Below are 23826 nucleotides of genomic sequence, written 5' to 3' on the forward strand. Positions count from 1 at the left end.
TTTTTTTAAATTAAAAAAAAAAAAGTTAGCCTCGTTTCTCATCATTTTGGACCATGGGCTATAGCCCATATCGCACGGCATACTATAGCGCGCCGTTTTTCATCATTTTTGAGGATTTGAAAAAAATGACGAAATGACAAAAACGATGGGTTATAGCCCATGTTTTTTTAAATTTTGAAAAAAAAGTTATCCTCGTTTCTCATCATTTTGGACCATGGGCTATAGCCCATATCGTACGGCATACTATAGCGCGCCGTTTTTCATCATTTTTGAGGATTTGAAAAAAATTAAAAAAACGATGGGTTATAGCCCATTTAAAAAAAAAAAAAAAAAAAGAAAGAGTTAGCCTCGTTTCTCATCATTTTGGACCATGGGCTATAGCCCATATCGTACGGCATACTATAGCGCGCCGTTTTTCATCATTTTTGAGGATTTGAAAAAAATGACGAAATGACAAAAACGATGGGTTATAGCCCATGTTTTTTTTTATTTTGAAAAGAAAGTTATCCTCGTTTCTTATCATTTTGGACCATGGGCTATAGCCCATATCGTACGGCATACTATAGCGCGCCGTTTTTCATCATTTTTGAGGATTTGAAAAAAATGACGAAATGACAAAAACGATGGGTTATATCCCATGTTTTTTGAAATTTGAAAAAAAAAAGTTAGCCTCGTTTCTCATCATTTACTCATCAGTACTTGTTATTATGTTGCAGATGAGTCAAGGTTAAAGCTACCTGAAGCGGTTCTGCACAGTGCACACTGACCTTGGGACAGATGGGGAGGATTCTCCTATTAAAAGCAAAAGGTTATTATGTTTTATTTCTACACATCTATTGACGACTTGACAACATCTATGCAAAAACCTAAGCCAAGGAAGACGTAAGAATGGTATTACTTGCCGTTCATGTTTTGAGTTTATGCAACATGTTGATACTATATTTGGTTTGTCAATGCAGTCCAGCTGAACTGACTAGTCCACCAACGATTCAACATCCATTTGGACCAGATTCCCATGGGAGCAACACCACGGTAAACTGAAGATATTCTGTTAATTTGAGTTTGCTTAAATATTAATGTAACCTGTAAAATGTCTTGACTGCTTTGCTCTGTCTCTTCATTGTCCAGGATGGGCTGGCTAATGCACCAGCCATTTCATGCTGATTGCAGAGTACACCCTGACCAGAGAAGCCATGTGTCCCACCAGAGAAGCAGTGCATCTACCCCTGGCCTGCAACAGCAGCAACAGAGAAACAGTGCATCTACCCCTGGCCTGCAACAGAGAAGCAGTGCATCTTCCCCTGGCCTGCAACAGAGAAGCAGTGCATCTGCCCCTGGCCTGCAACAGAGAAGCAGTGCATCTGCCCCTGGCCTGCAACAGAGTCGCAGTGCATCTGCCCCTGGCCTGCAACAGAGAAGCAGTGCATCTACCTCTGGCCTGCAACAGAGAAGCAGTGCATCTGCCCCTGGCCTGCAACAGAGAAACAGTGCATCTACCTCTGGCCTGCAACAGAGAAGCAGTGCATCTGCCCCTGGCCTGCAACAGAGAAACAGTGCATCTACCTCTGGCCTGCAACAGAGAAACAGTGCATCTACCCCTGGCCTGCAACAGAGTCGCAGTGCATCTGCCCCTGGACTGCAACAGAGAAGCAGTGCATCTACCCCTGGCCTGCAACAGAGAAGCAGTGCATCTACCCCTGGCCTGCAACAGAGAAGCAGTGCATCTGCCTCTGGCCTGCAACAGAGTCGCAGTGCATCTGCCCCTGGCCTGCAACAGAGAAGCAGCACATCTCCTGGCCTGCACCACAGAAGCCGTACATCAGTGGTTCCCAAAGTGGGGTCCGGGGACCCCCAGGGGTACCTGAGGGAGTTCCAGGGGGGACCCATCTGTTTTGTTCATGTTCATAAAGTGCTAAAGTGTTTAAAGCAGTGGTTCCCAAACTTTTTCATGTCAAGGACCCCCAAATTGACACTACTTAGCCCGTGGACCCCCATTTGAAAAGATATGCCAGGGACCCCCATAAGAGAAGACGTACACATTTAGACGTCTACATTTAGACGTCTACATTTAGACGTACACATTTAGACGTCTACATTTAGACGTCTGTATACATTTAGACGTCTACATTTAGACGTCTACATTTAGACGTCTGTATACATTTAGACGTCTACATTTAGACGTCTATACATTTAGACGTAGTGTCTCCCCAGTGCCTTCCCAGTGCCTCCCCAGTGTGCCCCTGAGTGCCTCCCCAGTGTCTCCCCAGTGCCTCCTCAGTGCCTGCCCAGTGTCCCCCAGTGTCCCCCCAGTGTCTCCAATAGCAATACAAGAGCAATAATACAAATTAATCTTAATGTATTAATCTTATTAATTAATGAATCAAATTAATTAATTAATCAAAATTGCCGCCTGTGCCCAGCACCATGCCAAAGCTTTTTCCTGCAGGAAACACTGCTTGTGGTTGTAAATATATTGTTATCCGTGTTGCGAGGATGAGGGGGTACCTGGAAAAATATCTACCCCAAAAGGGGTACCTGGTCCAAAAAAGTTTGGGAACACCTGCCGTACATCCCCAGGCTGCACCACCAGGTGGTCAAGGTCAAGTTTGTTGTGTCCCAAGCTGGGCAATTCATTTTACAGCAGAAAATAAAAGCTCTAAAAACACAATACAGTAAGACATAGAGGCAACAACATAACTATAGTTCACCACAGAAGCAGTCGGCTACCTTCCACAGCCTGCATCAGAGAAGCCTGGGCTGCATCAGAGAATAGAGCCACTGATAAGGAAAGCATCACCCGGCCAGATGAACACATTTTTGTAGAATCATTTGTTTAAATACTAAAACCCTTTTTTGTCGTAGCACTCCTGCAAAATGTCCTTGCGAATCAAGAGATGATGAAGGACCAGATGAAAATAAACCCAATAAATAAATACATTTGTTTTCTATTCATGCATCTCCTTCACATGCATCTCCACCCATATCATGTACAGTAGTCTATCTGCTGTTATGCTTTATGTCTGACCTCAGGTACATGCTGCACCGGAGATATACTATGTGTAAATATGTAGATGTATTGTTGTTACTTTTTGTCTGCTTGCAATGTATATAATGTAAGATATCCATTGAGGTTTGAGATGACATTTTTAATAAATAATAAAATTGGAGAAAAAAAAGCTTGTAAATTTTGGCCCCCACTGCTTCATGGGAAATATGACCTGTTTCCGCAATTTCCGCAATTCCGCAATTACCATTTCTGCAATTTCCGCAATTTCCATTTCCGCAATTTCCGCAATTCCGCAATTTCCATTTCCGCGATTTCCGCAATTTCCGCAATTACCATTTCCGCAATTCCGCAATTCCATTTCCGCAATTTGCGCAATTCCGCAATTTCCGCAATTACCATTTCCGCAATTCCGCAATTTCCGCAATTCCGCAATTCCATTTCCGCAATTTCCGCAATTCCGCAATTTCCGCAATTACCATTTCCGCAATTCCGCAATTACCATTTCCGCAATTCCGCAATTTCCGCAATTACCATTTCCGCAATTCCGCAATTCCGCAATTTAGCGATTTCCATTTCCGCAATTTCAGCAATTAACATTTCAGGAATTTCCGCAATCCTCTGAGACCAATGAACCATGTAAATACAACAAATTGAGCAGGGCACTGCAGGGAGTTGCACCCCGTTCCGGTAAACCAGAAGTACGACACCAGTGCCTTAGTTTTTGTGTTGTCATTTACAGGTCCTTTCGTTGAAATGTAAATTTTACATTTCTATGCTATAGTATGCCGTACGATATGGACCATGGTCCATGGTAGCATAGGTTCAATTTAGCGGTATTTAGCTTTAGGCCACGTATATAAAGACCTCCATGTAAGTTGTGTGAAGTCCATAAAATGGTCACATATCTGGGAAGGTCACCAATTTCACTGTAACACCGCCATGCTGGAGTGTGAGTGAGGGAGTGGCCGAGATTTGGGGTATTGGAATTTGGCCTTATAGTGTATACTAGCCATTTAGCCAGTCAGTGGAAAAATAAAGTTATACAAAATCATGCAGTTCAAACAGAAATACAATATTAAGCAAAAAAATAAAGAAAGTAAAATCACTCTGCAATAATCTCACTCTACAGCATGTAAAATTATAAAACACAGCAAATCACGAAAATCACATATTAAAACAAAACCAAAACATCTACATTTCCACCCTCACACAAGCATGTCCTGCGAAGACGTGCCATGATCATCCAGTCTTTGCTTTGACTGGCAATTAAACTCCGTCTCTCCTATTCAAAGTATTTATGACATGTAAAGTAAAGTATGACATGAAATGCTGTACAGAGCATTAATGGAGAAAGAAAGAAAAGAAAAGCAAGGAATAAAACATTAAAAATAATAGCAGTAATGGTAATGCAATACAGTGAGGACATGAACAACAAAAAATGTAAAAGCAAGAGTGTAGAAGTGGGTCTTTTCTTGAGCTGTGCTTTAAGAAGGTCTACAGAGGCTGCCTGGCGAAGGTACAGTGGGAGACTTCTGTGGAGAGTGTGGAGACTTCTTGTAAATGCAGATGTTTAACAATAGCAATAATGTAATTCTTGAAAGCGTATATGAAACCAAATGGGCCCTCAGCCCCTCACAGGTCCATTTGGTTTCATTGTATGCTCTCAAGATCTAATAAGGGTCCAGGGGAAACTGTCAAACAGAGTGACAAACTGTGTTTAACGTTTGTGCCAGAAAGAATGGGATTATTGTTACCTGGACAATATTTCCAATTAAGTTTGAGTTTGCCTTGAAGTTGTCATGGAAGCCACGCCACCGTCTCTCTCTCATACCACGCATCCCCATGGTTACATGGAGATCATTTTTCATAGATCACTTTCAACATGGGGAAAAGAAGAAAAGGAAAACCTCCGAAAATAACCAGGAGCCCATGGTCCAAAATGATGAGAAACGAGGCTAACTTTTTTTTTTTTTTTTTTTCAAAAAACATGGGCTATAACCCATCGTTTCTTTTTTTTTTTTTTTTTTCAAATCCTCAAAAACGATGAAAAACGGCGCGCTATAGTATGCCGTACGATATGGGCTATAGCCCATGGTCCAAAATGATGAGAAACGAGGCTAACTTTTTTTTTTTTTTTTCAAAAAACATGGGCTATAACCCATCGTTTTTGTCATTTCGTCATTTTTTTCAAATCCTCAAAAATGATGAAAAACGGCGCGCTATAGTATGCCGTACGATATGGGCTATAGCCCATGGTCCAAAATGATGAGAAACGAGGATAACTTTTTTCAAAATTTAAAAAAACATGGGCTATAACCCATCGTTTTTGTCATTTCGTCATTTTTTTCAAATCCTCAAAAATGATGAAAAACGGCGCGCTACAGTATGCCGTACGATATGGGCTATAGCCCGTGGTCCAAAATGATGAGAAACGAGGCTAACCTTTTCTTTTTTTTTTTTTTCAAAAAACATGGGCTATTACCCATCGTTTTTTTTTTTTTTTTTTTTCAAATCTTAAAAAATGATGAAAAACGGCGTGCCATAGTATGCCGTACGATATGGGCTATAGCCCACGGTCCAAAATGATGAGAAACGAGGCTAACTGTTTTTTCAAAATTTAAAAAAACATGGGCTATAACCCATCGTTTTTGTCATTTCGTCATTTTTTTCAAATCCTCAAAAATGATGAAAAACGGCGCGCTATAGTATGCCGTACGATATGGGCTATAGCCCATGGTCCAAAATGATGAGAAACGAGGCTAACTTTTTTTTTTTTAATTTAAAAAAACATGGGCTATAACCCATCGTTTTTGTCATTTTGTCATTTTTTTTAAATCCTCAAAAATGATGAAAAACCGCGTGCCATAGTATGCCGTACGATATGGGCTATAGCCCACGGTCCAAAATGATGAGAAACGAGGATAACTTTTTTTTTCCAAATTTCAAAAAACATGGGCTATAACCCATCGTTTTTGTCATTTCGTCATTTTTTTCAAATCCTCAAAAATGATGAAAAACGGCGCGCTATAGTATGCCGTACGATATGGGCTATAGCCCACGGTCCAAAATGATGAGAAACGAGGCTAACTTTTTTTTTCCAAATTTCAAAAAACATGGGCTATAACCCATCGTTTTTGTCATTTCGTCATTTTTTTCAAATCCTCAAAAATGATGAAAAACGGCGCGCTATAGTATGCCGTACGATATGGGCTATAGCCCACGGTCCAAAATGATGAGAAACGAGGCTAACTTTTTTTTTCCAAATTTCAAAAAACATGGGCTATAACCCATCGTTTTTGTCATTTCGTCATTTTTTTCAAATCCTCAAAAATGATGAAAAACGGCGCGCTATAGTATGCCGTACGATATGGGCTATAGCCCGTGGTCCAAAATGATGAGTAACGAGGCTAACTTATTTTTTTTTTTTTTTTTTCAAAAAACATAGGCTAAAACCCATCGTTTTTTTTTTTTTTTTTTTTATCCTCAAAAATGATGAAAAACGGCGCGCTATAGTTTGCCGTACGATATGGGCTATAGCCCATGGTCCAAAATGATGAGAAACGAGGCTAACTTTTTTTTTCCAAATTTCAAAAAACATGGGCTATAACCCATCGTTTTTGTCATTTCGTCATTTTTTTCAAATCCTCAAAAATGATGAAAAACGGCGCGCTATAGTATGCCGTACGATATGGGCTATAGCCCATGGTCCAAAATGATGAGAAACGAGGATAACTTTTTTTTCAAAATTAAAAAAAAACATGGGCTATAACCCATCGTTTTTGTCATTTCGTCATTTTTTTCGAATCCTCAAAAATGATGAAAAACGGCGCGCTATAGTATGCCGTACGATATGGGCTATAGCCCATGGTCCAAAATGATGAGAAACGAGGCTAACTTTTTTTTTTTTAATTAAAAAAAACATGGGCTATAACCCATCGTTTTTGTCATTTCGTCATTTTTTTCAAATCCTCAAAAATGATGAAAAACGGCGCGCTATAGTATGCCGTACGATATGGGCTATAGCCCACGGTCCAAAATGATGAGAAACGAGGCTAACTTTTTTTTTCCAAATTTCAAAAAACATGGGCTATAACCCATCGTTTTTGTCATTTCGTCATTTTTTTCAAATCCTCAAAAATGATGAAAAACGGCGCGCTATAGTATGCCGTACGATATGGGCTATAGCCCGTGGTCCAAAATGATGAGTAACGAGGCTAACTTTTTTTTTTTTTTTTTTTTTCAAAAAACATAGGCTAAAACCCATCGTTTTTTTTTTTTTTTTTTTTATCCTCAAAAATGATGAAAAACGGCGCGCTATAGTTTGCCGTACGATATGGGCTATAGCCCATGGTCCAAAATGATGAGAAACGAGGCTAACTTTTTTTTTCCAAATTTCAAAAAACATGGGCTATAACCCATCGTTTTTGTCATTTCGTCATTTTTTTCAAATCCTCAAAAATGATGAAAAACGGCGCGCTATAGTATGCCGTACGATATGGGCTATAGCCCATGGTCCAAAATGATGAGAAACGAGGATAACTTTTTTTTCAAAATTAAAAAAAAACATGGGCTATAACCCATCGTTTTTGTCATTTCGTCATTTTTTTCGAATCCTCAAAAATGATGAAAAACGGCGCGCTATAGTATGCCGTACGATATGGGCTATAGCCCATGGTCCAAAATGATGAGAAACGAGGCTAACTTTTTTTTTTTTAATTAAAAAAAACATGGGCTATAACCCATCGTTTTTGTCATTTCGTCATTTTTTTTAAATCCTCAAAAATGATGAAAAACCGCGTGCCATAGTATGCCGTACGATATGGGCTATAGCCCACGGTCCAAAATGATGAGAAACGAGGCTAACTTTTTTTTTCCAAATTTCAAAAAACATGGGCTATAACCCATCGTTTTTGTCATTTCGTCATTTTTTTCAAATCCTCAAAAATGATGAAAAACGGCGCGCTATAGTATGCCGTACGATATGGGCTATAGCCCACGGTCCAAAATGATGAGAAACGAGGCTAACTTTTTTTTTCCAAATTTCAAAAAACATGGGCTATAACCCATCGTTTTTGTCATTTCGTCATTTTTTTCAAATCCTCAAAAATGATGAAAAACGGCGCGCTATAGTATGCCGTACGATATGGGCTATAGCCCGTGGTCCAAAATGATGAGAAACGAGGCTAACTTTTTTTTTTTTTTTTTTAAAAAAACATGGGCTATAACCCATCGTTTTTTTTTTTTTTTTTTTTATCCTCAAAAATGATGAAAAACGGCCCGCTATAGTTTGCCGTACGATATGGGCTATAGCCCATGGTCCAAAATGATGAGAAACGAGGCTAACTTTTTTTTTTTTAATTTAAAAAAACATGGGCTATAACCCATCGTTTTTTTTTTTTTTTTTTTATCCTCAAAAATGATGAAAAACGGCCCGCTATAGTTTGCCGTACGATATGGGCTATAGCCCATGGTCCAAAATGATGAGAAACGAGGCTAACTTTTTTTTTTTTAATTTAAAAAAACATGGGCTATAACCCATCGTTTTTTTTTTTTTTTTTTTAATCCTCAAAAATGATGAAAAACGGCGCGCTATAGTTTGCCGTACGATATGGGCTATAGCCCATGGTCCAAAATGATGAGAAACGAGGCTAACTTTTTTTTTCCAAATTTCAAAAAACATGGGTTATAACCCATCGTTTTTGTCATTTCGTCATTTTTTTCAAATCCTCAAAAATGATGAAAAACGGCGCGCTATAGTATGCCGTACGATATGGGCTATAGCCCATGGTCCAAAATGATGAGAAACGAGGATAACTTTTTTTTCAAAATAAAAAAAAAACATGGGCTATAACCCATCGTTTTTGTCATTTCGTCATTTTTTTCGAATCCTCAAAAATGATGAAAAACGGCGCGCTATAGTATGCCGTACGATATGGGCTATAGTCCATGGTCCAAAATGATGAGAAACGAGGATAACTTTTTTTTTTTTTTAATTAAAAAAAACATGGGCTATAACCCATCGTTTTTTTTTTTTTTTTTTTTTTTCAAATCTTAAAAAATGATGAAAAACGGCGTGCCATAGTATGCCGTACGATATGGGCTATAGCCCACGGTCCAAAATGATGAGAAACGAGGCTAACTTTTTTTTCCCAAATTTCAAAAAACATGGGCTATAACCCATCGTTTTTGTCATTTCGTCATTTTTTTCAAATCCTCAAAAATGATGAAAAACGGCGCGCTATAGTATGCCGTACGATATGGGCTATAGCCCATGGTCCAAAATGATGAGAAACGAGGATAACTTTTTTTTCAAAATTAAAAAAAACATGGGCTATAACCCATCGTTTTTGTGATTTCGTCATTTTTTTCAAATCCTCAAAAATGATGAAAAACCGCGTGCCATAGTATGCCGTACGATATGGGCTATAGCCCACGGTCCAAAATGATGAGAAACGAGGCTAACTTTTTTTTCCCAAATTTCAAAAAACATGGGCTATAACCCATCGTTTTTGTCATTTCGTCATTTTTTTCAAATCCTCAAAAATGATGAAAAACGGCGCGCTATAGTATACCGTACGATATGGGCTATAGCCCATGGTCCAAAATGATGAGAAACGAGGATAACTTTTTTTTCAAAATTAAAAAAAAACATGGGCTATAACCCATCGTTTTTGTCATTTCGTCATTTTTTTCGAATCCTCAAAAATGATGAAAAACGGCGCGCTATAGTATGCCGTACGATATGGGCTATAGCCCATGGTCCAAAATGATGAGAAACGAGGATAACTTTTTTTTCAAAATTAAAAAAAACATGGGCTATAACCCATCGTTTTTGTCATTTCGTCATTTTTTTCAAATCCTCAAAAATGATGAAAAACGGCGCGCTATAGTATGCCGTACGATATGGGCTATAGCCCATGGTCCAAAATGATGAGAAACGAGGATAACTTTTTTTTCAAAATTAAAAAAAACATGGGCTATAACCCATCGTTTTTGTCATTTCGTCATTTTTTTCAAATCCTCAAAAATGATGAAAAACGGCGCGCTATAGTATGCCGTACGATATGGGCTATAGCCCATGGTCCAAAATGATGAGAAACGAGGCTAACTTTTTTTTTTTTAATTTAAAAAAACATGGGCTATAACCCATCGTTTTTGTGATTTCGTCATTTTTTTCAAATCCTCAAAAATGATGAAAAACCGCGTGCCATAGTATGCCGTACGATATGGGCTATAGCCCACGGTCCAAAATGATGAGAAACGAGGCTAACTTTTTTTTCCCAAATTTCAAAAAACATGGGCTATAACCCATCGTTTTTGTCATTTCGTCATTTTTTTCAAATCCTCAAAAATGATGAAAAACGGCGCGCTATAGTATACCGTACGATATGGGCTATAGCCCATGGTCCAAAATGATGAGAAACGAGGATAACTTTTTTTTCAAAATTAAAAAAAAACATGGGCTATAACCCATCGTTTTTGTCATTTCGTCATTTTTTTCGAATCCTCAAAAATGATGAAAAACGGCGCGCTATAGTATGCCGTACGATATGGGCTATAGCCCATGGTCCAAAATGATGAGAAACGAGGATAACTTTTTTTTCAAAATTAAAAAAAACATGGGCTATAACCCATCGTTTTTGTCATTTCGTCATTTTTTTCAAATCCTCAAAAATGATGAAAAACGGCGCGCTATAGTATGCCGTACGATATGGGCTATAGCCCATGGTCCAAAATGATGAGAAACGAGGCTAACTTTTTTTTTTTTAATTTAAAAAAACATGGGCTATAACCCATCGTTTTTGTCATTTTGTCATTTTTTTTAAATCCTCAAAAATGATGAAAAACCGCGTGCCATAGTATGCCGTACGATATGGGCTATAGCCCACGGTCCAAAATGATGAGAAACGAGGCTAACTTTTTTTTTCCAAATTTCAAAAAACATGGGCTATAACCCATCGTTTTTGTCATTTCGTCATTTTTTTCAAATCCTAAAAAATGATGAAAAACGGCGCGCTATAGTATGCCGTACGATATGGGCTATAGCCCACGGTCCAAAATGATGAGAAACGAGGCTAACTTTTTTTTTCCAAATTTCAAAAAACATGGGCTATAACCCATCGTTTTTGTCATTTCGTCATTTTTTTCAAATCCTCAAAAATGATGAAAAACGGCGCGCTATAGTATGCCGTACGATATGGGCTATAGCCCACGGTCCAAAATGATGAGAAACGAGGCTAACTTTTTTTTTCCAAATTTCAAAAAACATGGGCTATAACCCATCGTTTTTGTCATTTCGTCATTTTTTTCAAATCCTCAAAAATGATGAAAAACGGCGCGCTATAGTATGCCGTACGATATGGGCTATAGCCCGTGGTCCAAAATGATGAGTAACGAGGCTAACTTTTTTTTTTTTTTTTTTTTCAAAAAACATAGGCTAAAACCCATCGTTTTTTTTTTGTTTTTTTTTATCCTCAAAAATGATGAAAAACGGCGCGCTATAGTTTGCCGTACGATATGGGCTATAGCCCATGGTCCAAAATGATGAGAAACGAGGCTAACTTTTTTTTTCCAAATTTCAAAAAACATGGGCTATAACCCATCGTTTTTGTCATTTCGTCATTTTTTTCAAATCCTCAAAAATGATGAAAAACGGCGCGCTATAGTATGCCGTACGATATGGGCTATAGCCCATGGTCCAAAATGATGAGAAACGAGGATAACTTTTTTTTCAAAATTAAAAAAAAACATGGGCTATAACCCATCGTTTTTGTCATTTCGTCATTTTTTTCGAATCCTCAAAAATGATGAAAAACGGCGCGCTATAGTATGCCGTACGATATGGGCTATAGCCCATGGTCCAAAATGATGAGAAACGAGGCTAACTTTTTTTTTTTTAATTTAAAAAAACATGGGCTATAACCCATCGTTTTTGTCATTTCGTCATTTTTTTTAAATCCTCAAAAATGATGAAAAACCGCGTGCCATAGTATGCCGTACGATATGGGCTATAGCCCACGGTCCAAAATGATGAGAAACGAGGCTAACTTTTTTTTTCCAAATTTCAAAAAACATGGGCTATAACCCATCGTTTTTGTCATTTCGTCATTTTTTTCAAATCCTCAAAAATGATGAAAAACGGCGCGCTGTAGTATGCCGTACGATATGGGCTATAGCCCACGGTCCAAAATGATGAGAAACGAGGCTAACTTTTTTTTTCCAAATTTCAAAAAACATGGGCTATAACCCATCGTTTTTGTCATTTCGTCATTTTTTTCAAATCCTCAAAAATGATGAAAAACGGCGCGCTATAGTATGCCGTACGATATGGGCTATAGCCCGTGGTCCAAAATGATGAGAAACGAGGCTAACTTTTTTTTTTTCTTTTTTTCAAAAAACATGGGCTATAACCCATCGTTTTTTTTTTTTTTTTTTTTTTTAAATCCTCAAAAATGATGAAAAACGGCGCGCTATAGTATGCCGTACGATATGGGCTATAGCCCATGGTCCAAAATGATGAGAAACGAGGCTAACTTTATTTTTTTTAATTTAAAAAAACATGGGCTATAACCCATCGTTTTTTTTTTTTTTCAAATCCTCAAAAATGATGAAAAACGGCGTGCCATAGTATGCCGTACGATATGGGCTATAGCCCACGGTCCAAAATGATGAGAAACGAGGCTAACTTTTTTTTTCCAAATTTCAAAAAACATGGGCTATAACCCATCGTTTTTGTCATTTCGTCATTTTTTTCAAATCCTCAAAAATGATGAAAAACGGCGCGCTATAGTATGCCGTACGATATGGGCTATAGCCCATGGTCCAAAATGATGAGAAACGAGGCTAACTTTATTTTTTTTAATTTAAAAAAACATGGGCTATAACCCATCGTTTTTGTCATTTCGTCATTTTTTTCAAATCCTCAAAAATGATGAAAAACGGCGTGCCATAGTATGCCGTACGATATGGGCTATAGCCCACGGTCCAAAATGATGAGAAACGAGGCTAACTTTTTTTTTCCAAATTTCAAAAAACATGGGCTATAACCCATCGTTTTTGTCATTTCGTCATTTTTTTCAAATCCTCAAAAATGATGAAAAACGGCGCGCTATAGTATGCCGTACGATATGGGCTATAGCCCGTGGTCCAAAATGATGAGTAACGAGGCTAACTTTTTTTTTCTTTTTTTTTTTCAAAAAACATAGGCTAAAACCCATCGTTTTTTTTTTTTTTTTTTTTATCCTCAAAAATGATGAAAAACGGCGCGCTATAGTTTGCCGTACGATATGGGCTATAGCCCATGGTCCAAAATGATGAGAAACGAGGCTAACTTTTTTTTTCCAAATTTCAAAAAACATGGGCTATAACCCATCGTTTTTGTCATTTCGTCATTTTTTTCAAATCCTCAAAAATGATGAAAAACGGCGCGCTATAGTATGCCGTACGATATGGGCTATAGCCCATGGTCCAAAATGATGAGAAACGAGGATAACCTTTTTTTCAAAATTAAAAAAAAACATGGGCTATAACCCATCGTTTTTGTCATTTCGTCATTTTTTTCGAATCCTCAAAAATGATGAAAAACGGCGCGCTATAGTATGCCGTACGATATGGGCTATAGCCCATGGTCCAAAATGATGAGAAACGAGGCTAACTTTTTTTTTTTTAATTTAAAAAAACATGGGCTATAACCCATCGTTTTTGTCATTTCGTCATTTTTTTTAAATCCTCAAAAATGATGAAAAACCGCGTGCCATAGTATGCCGTACGATATGGGCTATAGCCCACGGTCCAAAATGATGAGAAACGAGGCTAACTTTTTTTTTCCAAATTTCAAAAAACATGGGCTATAACCCATCGTTTTTGTCATTTCGTCATTTTTTTCAAATCCTCAAAAATGATGAAAAACGGCGCGCTATAGTATGCCGTACGATATGGGCTATAGCCCACGGTCCAAAATGATGAGAAACGAGGCTAACTTTTTTTTTCCAAATTTCAAAAAACATGGGCTATAACCCATCGTTTTTGTCATTTCGTCATTTTTTTCAAATCCTCAAAAATGATGAAAAACGGCGCGCTATAGTATGCCGTACGATATGGGCTATAGCCCGTGGTCCAAAATGATGAGAAACGAGGCTAACTTTTTTTTTTCTTTTTTTCAAAAAACATGGGCTATAACCCATCTTTTTTTTTTTTTTTTTTTTTTTTCAAATCCTCAAAAATGATGAAAAACGGCGCGCTATAGTATGCCGTACGATATGGGCTATAGCCCATGGTCCAAAATGATGAGAAACGAGGCTAACTTTTTTTTTTTTAATTTAAAAAAACATGGGCTATAACCCATCGTTTTTTTTTTTTTTTTTTTAATCCTCAAAAATGATGAAAAACGGCGCGCTATAGTTTGCCGTACGATATGGGCTATAGCCCATGGTCCAAAATGATGAGAAACGAGGCTAACTTTTTTTTTCCAAATTTCAAAAAACATGGGCTATAACCCATCGTTTTTGTCATTTCGTCATTTTTTTCGAATCCTCAAAAATGATGAAAAACGGCGCGCTATAGTATGCCGTACGATATGGGCTATAGCCCATGGTCCAAAATGATGAGAAACGAGGATAACTTTTTTTTTTTTTTAATTAAAAAAATCATGGGCTATAACCCATCGTTTTTTTTTTTTTTTTTTTTTTTCAAATCCTCAAAAATGATGAAAAACGGCGTGCCATAGTATGCCGTACGATATGGGCTATAGCCCACGGTCCAAAATGATGAGAAACGAGGCTAACTTTTTTTTCCCAAATTTCAAAAAACATGGGCTATAACCCATCGTTTTTGTCATTTTGTCATTTTTTTCAAATCCTCAAAAATGATGAAAAACGGCGCGCTATAGTATGCCGTACGATATGGGCTATAGCCCATGGTCCAAAATGATGAGAAACGAGGCTAACTTTTTTTTTTTTTTTTTTTTCAAAAAACATGGGCTATAACCCATCGTTTTTTTTTTTTTTTTTTTTTTCAAATCCTCAAAAATGATGAAAAACGGCGCGCTATAGTATGCCGTACGATATGGGCTATAGCCCATGGTCCAAAATGATGAGAAACGAGGCTAACTTTTTTTTTTTTAATTTAAAAAAACATGGGCTATAACCCATCGTTTTTTTTTTTTTTTTTTTTATCCTCAAAAATGATGAAAAACGGCGCGCTATAGTTTGCCGTACGATATGGGCTATAGCCCATGGTCCAAAATGATGAGAAACGAGGCTAACTTTTTTTTTCCAAATTTCAAAAAACATGGGCTATAACCCATCATTTTTGTCATTTCGTCATTTTTTTCAAATCCTCAAAAATGATGAAAAACGGCGCGCTATAGTATGCCGTACGATATGGGCTATAGCCCATGGTCCAAAATGATGAGAAACGAGGATAACTTTTTTTTCAAAATTAAAAAAAAACATGGGCTATAACCCATCGTTTTTGTCATTTCGTCATTTTTTTCGAATCCTCAAAAATGATGAAAAACGGCGCGCTATAGTATGCCGTACGATATGGGCTATAGCCCATGGTCCAAAATGATGAGAAACGAGGATAACTTTTTTTTTTTTTTAATTAAAAAAAACATGGGCTATAACCCATCGTTTTTTTTTTTTTTTTTTTTTCAAATCCTCAAAAATGATGAAAAACGGCGCGCTATAGTATGCCGTACGATATGGGCTATAGCCCATGGTCCAAAATGATGAGAAACGAGGCTAACTTTTTTTTTTTTAATTTAAAAAAACATGGGCTATAACCCATCGTTTTTTTTTTTTTTTTTTTTATCCTCAAAAATGATGAAAAACGGCGCGCTATAGTTTGCCGTACGATATGGGCTATAGCCCATGGTCCAAAATGATGAGAAACGAGGCTAACTTTTTTTTTCCAAATTTCAAAAAACATGGGCTATAACCCATCATTTTTGTCATTTCGTCATTTTTTTCAAATCCTCAAAAATGATGAAAAACGGCGCGCTATAGTATGCCGTACGATATGGGCTATAGCCCATGGTCCAAAATGATGAGAAACGAGGATAACTTTTTTTTCAAAATTAAAAAAAAACATGGGCTATAACCCATCGTTTTTGTCATTTCGTCATTTTTTTCGAATCCTCAAAAATGATGAAAAACGGCGCGCTATAGTATGCCGTACGATATGGGCTATAGCCCATGGTCCAAAATGATGAGAAACGAGGATAACTTTTTTTTTTTTTTAATTAAAAAAAACATGGGCTATAACCCATCGTTTTTTTTTTTTTTTTTTTTTTTCAAATCCTCAAAAATGATGAAAAACGGCGTGCCATAGTATGCCGTACGATATGGGCTATAGCCCACGGTCCAAAATGATGAGAAACGAGGCTAACTTTTTTTTCCCAAATTTCAAAAAACATGGGCTATAACCCATCGTTTTTGTCATTTTGTCATTTTTTTCAAATCCTCAAAAATGATGAAAAACGGCGCGCTATAGTATGCCGTACGATATGGGCTATAGCCCATGGTCCAAAATGATGAGAAACGAGGCTAACTTTTTTTTTTTTTTTTTTTTCAAAAAACATGGGCTATAACCCATCGTTTTTTTTTTTTTTTTTTTTTTCAAATCCTCAAAAATGATGAAAAACGGCGCGCTATAGTATGCCGTACGATATGGGCTATAGCCCATGGTCCAAAATGATGAGAAACGAGGCTAACTTTTTTTTTTTTAATTTAAAAAAACATGGGCTATAACCCATCGTTTTTTTTTTTTTTTTTTTTATCCTCAAAAATGATGAAAAACGGCGCGCTATAGTTTGCCGTACGATATGGGCTATAGCCCATGGTCCAAAATGATGAGAAACGAGGCTAACTTTTTTTTTCCAAATTTCAAAAAACATGGGCTATAACCCATCATTTTTGTCATTTCGTCATTTTTTTCAAATCCTCAAAAATGATGAAAAACGGCGCGCTATAGTATGCCGTACGATATGGGCTATAGCCCATGGTCCAAAATGATGAGAAACGAGGATAACTTTTTTTTCAAAATTAAAAAAAAACATGGGCTATAACCCATCGTTTTTGTCATTTCGTCATTTTTTTCGAATCCTCAAAAATGATGAAAAACGGCACGCTATAGTATGCCGTACGATATGGGCTATAGCCCATGGTCCAAAATGATGAGAAACGAGGATAACTTTTTTTTTTTTTTAATTAAAAAAAACATGGGCTATAACCCATCGTTTTTGTTTTTTTTTTTTTTTTTCAAATCCTGAAAAATGATGAAAAACGGCGTGCCATAGTATGCCGTACGATATGGGCTATAGCCCACGGTCCAAAATGATGAGAAACGAGGCTAACTTTTTTTTCCCAAATTTCAAAAAACATGGGCTATAACCCATCGTTTTTGTCATTTCGTCATTTTTTTCAAATCCTCAAAAATGATGAAAAACGGCGCGCTATAGTATGCCGTACGATATGGGCTATAGCCCATGGTCCAAAATGATGAGAAACGAGGATAACTTTTTTTTTTTAATTTAAAAAAACATGGGCTATAACCCATCGTTTTTGTCATTTCGTCATTTTTTTCGAATCCTCAAAAATGATGAAAAACGGCGCGCTATAGTATGCCGTACGATATGGGCTATAGCCCATGGTCCAAAATGATGAGAAACGAGGCTAACTTTTTTTTTTTTAATTTAAAAAAACATGGGCTATAACCCATCGTTTTTTTTTTTTTTTTTTTTTTCAAATCCTCAAAAATGATGAAAAACGGCGTGCCATAGTATGCCGTACGATATGGGCTATAGCCCACGGTCCAAAATGATGAGAAACGAGGCTAACTTTTTTTTTCCAAATTTCAAAAAACATGGGCTATAACCCATCGTTTTTGTCATTTCGTCATTTTTTTCAAATCCTCAAAAATGATGAAAAACGGCACGCTATAGTATGCCGTACGATATGGGCTATAGCCCATGGTCCAAAATGATGAGAAACGAGGATAACTTTTTTTTCAAAATTAAAAAAAACATGGGCTATAACCCATCGTTTTTGTCATTTCGTCATTTTTTTCAAATTCTCAAAAATGATGAAAAACGGCGCGCTATAGTATGCCGTACGATATGGGCTATAGCCCATGGTCCAAAATGATGAGAAACGAGGCTAACTTTTTTTTTTTAATTTAAAAAAACATGGGCTATAACCCATCGTTTTTGTCATTTCGTCATTTTTTTTTTATCCTCAAAAATGATGAAAAACGGCGCGCTATAGTTTGCCGTACGATATGGGCTATAGCCCATGGTCCAAAATGATGAGAAACGAGGCTAACTTTTTTTTTCCAAATTTCAAAAAACATGGGCTATAACCCATCGTTTTTGTCATTTCGTCATTTTTTTCAAATCCTCAAAAATGATGAAAAACGGCGCGCTATAGTATGCCGTACGATATGGGCTATAGCCCATGGTCCAAAATGATGAGAAACGAGGATAACTTTTTTTTCAAAATTAAAAAAAAACATGGGCTATAACCCATCGTTTTTGTCATTTCGTCATTTTTTTCGAATCCTCAAAAATGATGAAAAACGGCGCGCTATAGTATGCCGTACGATATGGGCTATAGCCCATGGTCCAAAATGATGAGAAACGAGGATAACTTTTTTTTTTTTTTAATTAAAAAAAACATGGGCTATAACCCATCGTTTTTTTTTTTTTTTTTTTTTTCAAATCCTGAAAAATGATGAAAAACGGCGTGCCATAGTATGCCGTACGATATGGGCTATAGCCCACGGTCCAAAATGATGAGAAACGAGGCTAACTTTTTTTTCCCAAATTTCAAAAAACATGGGCTATAACCCATCGTTTTTGTCATTTCGTCATTTTTTTCAAATCCTCAAAAATGATGAAAAACGGCGCGCTATAGTATGCCGTACGATATGGGCTATAGCCCATGGTCCAAAATGATGAGAAACGAGGATAACTTTTTTTTTTTAATTTAAAAAAACATGGGCTATAACCCATCGTTTTTGTCATTTCGTCATTTTTTTCGAATCCTCAAAAATGATGAAAAACGGCGTGCTATAGTATGCCGTACGATATGGGCTATAGCCCATGGTCCAAAATGATGAGAAACGAGGATAACTTTTTTTTCAAAATTAAAAAAAAACATGGGCTATAACCCATCGTTTTTGTCATTTCGTCATTTTTTTCGAATCCTCAAAAATGATGAAAAACGGCGCGCTATAGTATGCCGTACGATATGGGCTATAGCCCATGGTCCAAAATGATGAGAAACGAGGATAACTTATTTATTTTTTTAATTAAAAAAAACATGGGCTATAACCCATCGTTTTTTTTTTTTTTTTTTTTTTTCAAATCCTGAAAAATGATGAAAAACGGCGTGCCATAGTATGCCGTACGATATGGGCTATAGCCCACGGTCCAAAATGATGAGAAACGAGGCTAACTTTTTTTTCCCAAATTTCAAAAAACATGGGCTATAACCCATCGTTTTTGTCATTTCGTCATTTTTTTCAAATCCTCAAAAATGATGAAAAACGGCGCGCTATAGTATGCCGTACGATATGGGCTATAGCCCATGGTCCAAAATGATGAGAAACGAGGATAACTTTTTTTTTTTAATTTAAAAAAACATGGGCTATAACCCATCGTTTTTGTCATTTCGTCATTTTTTTCGAATCCTCAAAAATGATGAAAAACGGCGCGCTATAGTATGCCGTACGATATGGGCTATAGCCCATGGTCCAAAATGATGAGAAACGAGGCTAACTTTTTTTTTTTTAATTTAAAAAAACATGGGCTATAACCCATCGTTTTTTTTTTTTTTTTTTTTTTCAAATCCTCAAAAATGATGAAAAACGGCGTGCCATAGTATGCCGTACGATATGGGCTATAGCCCACGGTCCAAAATGATGAGAAACGAGGCTAACTTTTTTTTTCCAAATTTCAAAAAACATGGGCTATAACCCATCGTTTTTGTCATTTCGTCATTTTTTTCAAATCCTCAAAAATGATCAAAAACGGCACGCTATAGTATGCCGTACGATATGGGCTATAGCCCATGGTCCAAAATGATGAGAAACGAGGATAACCTTTTTTTCAAAATTAAAAAAAACATGGGCTATAACCCATCGTTTTTGTCATTTCGTCATTTTTTTCAAATTCTCAAAAATGATGAAAAACGGCGCGCTATAGTATGCCGTACGATATGGGCTATAGCCCATGGTCCAAAATGATGAGAAACGAGGCTAACTTTTTTTTTTTAATTTAAAAAAACATGGGCTATAACCCATCGTTTTTGTCATTTCGTCATTTTTTTTAAATCCTCAAAAATGATGAAAAACCGCGTGCCATAGTATGCCGTACGATATGGGCTATAGCCCACGGTCCAAAATGATGAGAAACGAGGCTAACTTTTTTTTTCCAAATTTCAAAAAACATGGGCTATAACCCATCGCTTTTGTCATTTCGTCATTTTTTTCAAATCCTCAAAAATGATGAAAAACGGCGCGCTATAGTATGCCGTACGATATGGGCTATAGCCCATGGTCCAAAATGATGAGAAACGAGGATAACTTTTTTTTCAAAATTTAAAAAAACATGGGCTATAACCCATCGTTTTTGTCATTTCGTCATTTTTTTCAAATCCTCAAAAATGATGAAAAACGGCGCGCTATAGTATGCCGTACGATATGGGCTATAGCCCATGGTCCAAAATGATGAGAAACGAGGATAACTTTTTTTTCAAAATTAAAAAAAACATGGGCTATAACCCATCGTTTTTGTCATTTCGTCATTTTTTTCGAATCCTCAAAAATGATGAAAAACGGCGCGCTATAGTATGCCGTACGATATGGGCTATAGCCCATGGTCCAAAATGATGAGAAACGAGGCTAACTTTATTTTTTTTAATTTAAAAAAACATGGGCTATAACCCATCGTTTTTTTTTTTTTTCAAATCCTCAAAAATGATGAAAAACGGCGTGCCATAGTATGCCGTACGATATGGGCTATAGCCCACGGTCCAAAATGATGAGAAACGAGGCTAACTTTTTTTTTCCAAATTTCAAAAAACATGGGCTATAACCCATCGTTTTTGTCATTTCGTCATTTTTTTCAAATCCTCAAAAATGATGAAAAACGGCGCGCTATAGTATGCCGTACGATATGGGCTATAGCCCATGGTCCAAAATGATGAGAAACGAGGATTACTTTTTTTTCAAAATTAAAAAAAACATGGGCTATAACCCATCGTTTTTTCATTTTTTCATTTTTTTCAAATCCTCCCAAATGATGAAAATGGCGTGCTATAGTATGCCGTACGATATGGGCTATAGCCCATGGTCCAAAATGATGAGAAACGAGGCTAACTTTTTTTTCAAAATTTCAAAAAACATGGGCTATAACCCATCGTCTTTGAATTTTTTCATTTTTTTCAAATCCTCCAAAATGATGAAAAACGGCGTGCTATAGTATGCCGTATGATATGGGCTATAGCCCATGGTCCAAAATGATGAGAAACGAGGCTAACTTTTTTTTTCAAAATTTTAAAAAACATGGGCTATAACCCATCGTTTTTGAATTTTTGATTTTTTTTCAAATCCTCCAAAATGATGAAAAACGGCGTGCTATAGTATGCCGTACGATATGGGCTATAGCCCATGGTCCAAAATGATGAGAAACGAGGCTAACTTTTTTTTTCAAAATTTCAAAAAACATGGGCTATAACCCATCGTTTTTGTCATTTCGTCATTTTTTTCAAATCCTCAAAAATGATGAAAAACGGCGCGCTATAGTATGCCGTACGATATGGGCTATAGCCCATGGTCCAAAATGATGAGAAACGAGGATAACTTTTTTTTCAAAATTAAAAAAAACATGGGCTATAACCCATCGTTTTTTCATTTTTTCATATCCTCCCAAATGATGAAAAACGGCGTGCTATAGTATGCCGTACGATATGGGCTATAGCCCATGGTCCAAAATGATGAGAAACGAGGCTAACTTTTTTTTTCAAAATTTCAAAAAACATGGGCTATAACCCATCGTTTTTTTATTTTTTTCAAATCTTCCAAAATGATGAAAACAGCGTGCTATAGTATGCCGTATGATATGGGCTATAGCCCATGGTCTATGGGCTATAGCCCAATGATGAGAAACGAGGCTAACTTTTTTTTTCAAAATTTCAAAAAACATGGGCTATAACCCATCGTTTTTTCATTTTTTCATTTTTTTCAAATCCTCCAAAATGATGAAAGACGGCGTGCTATAGTATGCCGTACGATATGGGCTATAGCCCATGGTCCAAAATGATGAGAAACGAGGCTAACTTTTTTTTCCAAAATTTCAAAAAACATGGGCTATAACCCATCGTTTTTAAATTTTTTCATTTTTTTCAAATCCTCCAAAATGATGAAAAACGGCGTGCTATAGTATGCCGTACGATATGGGCTATAGCCCATGGTCCAAAATGATGAGAAACGAGGCTAACTTTTTTTTTCAAAATTTCAAAAAACATGGGCTATAACCCATCGTTTTTGAATTTTTTCATTTTTTTCAAATCCTCCAAAATGATGAAAAACGGCGTGCTATAGTATGCCGTATGATATGGGCTATAGCCCATGGTCCAAAATGATGAGAAACGAGGCTAACTTTTTTTTCCAAAATTTTAAAAAACATGGGCTATAACCCATCGTTTTTGAATTTTTTTCAAATCCTCCAAAATGATGAAAAACGGCGTGCTATAGTATGCCGTACGATATGGGCTATAGCCCATGGTCCAAAATGATGAGAAACGAGGCTAACTTTTTTTTTCAAAATTTCAAAAAACATGGGCTATAACCCATCGTTTTTGAATTTTGTTCAAATCCTCCAAAATGATGAAAACAGCGTGCTATAGTATGCCGTATGATATGGGCTATAGCCCATGGTCCAAAATGATGAGAAACGAGGCTAACTTTTTTTTTAAAATTTCAAAAAACATGGGCTATAACCCATCGTTTTTTCATTTTTTCATTTTTTTCAAATCCTCCAAAATGATGAAAAACGGCGTGCTATAGTATGCCGTATGATATGGGCTATAGCCCATGGTCCAAAATGATGAGAAACGAGGCTAACTTTTTTTTCCAAAATTTCAAAAAACATGGGCTATAACCCATCGTTTTTTCATTTTTTCATTTTTTTCAAATCCTCCAAAATGATGAAAAACGGCGTGCTATAGTATGCCGTACGATATGGGCTATAGCCCATGGTCCAAAATGATGAGAAACGAGGCTAACTTTTTTTTTCAAAATTTCAAAAAACATGGGCTATAACCCATCGTTTTTGAATTTTGTTCAAATCCTCCAAAATGATGAAAACAGCGTGCTATAGTATGCCGTATGATATGGTCTATAGCCCATGGTCCAAAATGATGAGAAACGAGGCTAACTTTTTTTTTTAAATTTCAAAAAACATGGGCTATAACCCATCGTTTTTTCATTTTTTCATTTTTTTCAAATCCTCCAAAATGATGAAAAACGGCGTGCTATAGTATGCCGTATGATATGGGCTATAGCCCATGGTCCAAAATGATGAGAAACGAGGCTAACTTTTTTTTCCAAAATTTCAAAAAACATGGGCTATAACCCATCGTTTTTTTATTTTTTCATTTTTTTCAAATCCTCCAAAATGATGAAAAACGGCGTGCTATAGTATGCCGTACGATATGGGCTATAGCCCATGGTCCAAAATGATGAGAAACGAGGCTAACTTTTTTTTTCAAAATTTCAAAAAACATGGGCTATAACCCATCGTTTTTAAATTTTTT

At 36.8% G+C, this 23826-nt stretch overlaps 1 long non-coding RNA gene across 1 annotated transcript; it reads left to right on the forward strand.

Annotated features, from left to right (window-relative positions):
- Window positions 1–693: 693 nt before the first annotated feature.
- On the forward strand, window positions 694–1320 carry LOC308332192. The gene is made up of 3 exons (XR_013965682.1): window positions 694–808; window positions 960–1032; window positions 1129–1320. It is a non-coding gene; the product is annotated as an uncharacterized lncRNA (long non-coding RNA).
- Window positions 1321–23826: the final 22506 nt, after the last annotated feature.

The sequence above is a fragment of the Protomyctophum bolini genome, assembly GCF_963924005.1.
Source record: "Protomyctophum bolini genome assembly, chromosome: 17".
NCBI lineage: Eukaryota > Metazoa > Chordata > Actinopteri > Myctophiformes > Myctophidae > Protomyctophum > Protomyctophum bolini.